We start from the raw sequence: 2,813 nt of genomic DNA, 5'->3' as shown, positions 1-2,813 counted from the left end.
ACTGCCTGTCCAGCTCCCTCCCTGACCCCGGAAGATCGTGCACTACCTCTGTCTCATTCAGGCATTGGGGTACATCCTGGTAAGTCGTGTCAAAACTGCCAATTTCAGGACTGAGATGTGTTTTTAAAAAATCGTCATAAACCCCAACTTTGTACTTTAGATTTTAAAAAACTGGGAAGAAAGTGTGATATACTTTGGACCACTTTTTAAATTTATATTAAGCCTTAACGGTGTCTATATACTTGCGTGCGTACACCCCCACGCCAGGGTGTTCTCACTGTCAGAGAAAGTGCCGTGTGGCATTAGGATGTAAGCCTGTATAATGTTTTCTCGGAAAGGGGTAACTTTCCGTTGGTATGAAATTTTCCGAAGACACCCCTTGTTACGCATCTATCCTTTGTTAAAGATGTCACGCTCAAAGCAACAGCATGTTCAAGTGCATGTCTTCCTATGGGTTGGTTTTATGTTTGTGAGGAGTAGCAATGGGAGTCTGAGGACATGGCCTTTGGCTCCTGCACTCCGGTGTACTCAACTTTGTACCCACACATCAAAGCCTTTCTGGTAACCATAACCCCATGTCTATAGATACCTGTTCCTGAATAAGCCAGTCGCTGCTCCTACTCAGACTAATGTCACCTAGATTGTCACCGTTTCCTTCATGTCCACTTAGTGTGACTTTGTTCCCCCTTCACTATGGTGTAATATATATACGTACATATGCTGTCCAAATGTCTGTGTATATATTTATATAGCATTTTTACATCTTTATTGAGTAATCTGGTTTCAAAAGGGAATAAGAGCTTGGTCCCTTCAGCAGTTTTCTCTCCAAGCTGTGTTCTGAAAATTCTAGCACTCAGAGCCTGAGAGATCCCTAGGAAGACGATGTTAATTTGCTGTCCTTTCTTAATTCAGGATCTGTCTACTACCAAATAAAACATGGAAAAAAACAGTGACTTTTAAGGTAAAAGAGTTTCAAGCATTCCAAATGAATTCTCAGTGTTTCATAACTTTTTATTATAAACCCACCTCCTTAACATGAAGCCAAGTACTATTTGATACAGTGGTCAAAACCAAACTACCTGGAAGTTTTTTTAAAGACAACTTACAGATAATGCTCATTTTCACTGTCAGAATAGCTTTAAAGTACGGTCGAATTTGATAGACATAGGGAAAGTTTTGTTGAAAGAACAAATCCTTCTTGCTTTACTTTTTTCTCGGGAGATCTAAAGAGAAAAATGTAGCTTGTTTTCCTGACAGCAAAAGACTAATGTGAGAAAATGAAGTTATTGTAAAGAAGTGATGCAACCTGTCAAATATTTAATAAAGAATTATGGAAGCTGGAACATTTTCTACATCAAGTATTATGGGTTGTCTGATTTCAACCTTCCTTGTGAATGCCTCGTCATTGTTTCAGAGGGGTTTAAATGCCTACAGATTTGTAAATCTTAATCTCCCCCACAGCTCCACACTTCAAAGAACTTAAAGTCTGAGCAAAACACAACATGACCTAAGCTTCATAAGAGGATGCACATTTATTTTTATTCATCTGCTTTTTTGTCTTGAGAAATGCTGATTTTTATATAATTAGTCCATTCGTGAAAAAGCAGCTTTTTACTTCTGATTTGTCCAGTCAATCCTGTTTGTGTGAATTACTCAGACTCAGTAAAGATGCTGAGGTGACTCTCAGGAAAAGAAGATAGCTATCCAAAAAATCCAGATATCTTATGTCAATTCCCTGTTCAAACTTGGTGGCATTTTTCCTTGTGCCATTTCATTCCAATCAAGTCATCTGGTAGGCTCCTTCCTAGAAAAATTTCTCCTTTTTCTTTAGTACTGAGCTGCCTCTTGGTGTCCTCTGTCTCCTCAGGGACTTGTCAGGAGATACTGTCCAAGCAGGACATGATTTGGTCAGCCCTTGATTTCTCAAGCCTTGTCTTTTTCTCTTAGCAGTAGGTAGCATCTTGCCAGGAAGCTGTCAGCAGCACCCAGAGTTCTGCCACCACCTCCGGGCTGGAGTACACATGAGAGAGGTGCAGGTGGACAGTGCCACCCTGAGCAATGATGTGGTCTCAGAAACACCTGTGGTGGAATGAATGGATGGCATCTGTGGCTAGACTTATAAGCTCTCAACCTGCTCCAAAGTCCAAAGTGATCTAGGCACTCCTGAAATTGTAAGGCCCCTGGTAAAAGTATTAGCTGGGCACATGGGCATCTGGGAACTTCAGCAATAGCTCTGTCCTGGCTGTTTCTGAGGAGCCATGTTCAAAGGGGGCTCCTGGGGGAAGAATGCAAAGCTGCTCTCTGATCTGGTGCCTACACCTCTTGACCTTCGCCTTGGAGAGAGTACTTCTCAAAACAGTTTCCAGAGAACTCAGGTTGTGAAATCTTGAATTGGGCAAGAAACAAAAACTGAGCTGGAGTTCACTTAAGACCCAGTACACTCTGTAGGACCCACCTGGGCCTGGTAGGGGCTGAGGAGGGTGAGGACACATTACCTGTTTAGTGCATTATAGGGCTGAACTCACGGCCAGACTGGGGAAAAAGGAAAATTCACCCCATCGACCTGCCTCTTCCTGCCCAGTCCCTGCTCCAGGCCTTGTCCCAGCTGTTCATGCCTCTCCCCTTCCCCTGTGGAGCTCCCAGCAGTGGGGAGGGGAGGGGGGCACCTTCCCCATCTCCTTCATCTCCTGGGGACAAGGCCACCTCAGCTCTCAGTGCTGCTGGGGGAGAAGGTCAGCAGCCCTGCCCTTGTCTCACCCTCTCCCAGGCCCCCTCATTGTGCAGAGTCCCATGAGAACTGTGACACGTCCATC

At 43.9% G+C, this 2,813-nt stretch overlaps 1 long non-coding RNA gene across 1 annotated transcript; it reads right to left on the bottom strand.

The window, feature by feature from the left end:
* Positions 1 to 459: 459 nt before the first annotated feature.
* LOC111724839 lies at positions 460 to 2,813 on the bottom strand. Its single transcript, XR_002773051.1, has 2 exons — positions 2,758 to 2,813; positions 460 to 2,079 (listed from the first exon to the last, which is right to left on the bottom strand). It is a non-coding gene; the product is annotated as an uncharacterized LOC111724839 (long non-coding RNA).

This window comes from Otolemur garnettii, unplaced genomic scaffold (genome assembly GCF_000181295.1).
Source record: "Otolemur garnettii isolate 467f Iridium unplaced genomic scaffold, OtoGar3 scaffold00027, whole genome shotgun sequence".
NCBI lineage: Eukaryota > Metazoa > Chordata > Mammalia > Primates > Galagidae > Otolemur > Otolemur garnettii.
The sequence above is the reverse complement of the archived record's forward strand: the minus strand, read 5'-3'. Positions and strand labels throughout refer to the sequence as shown.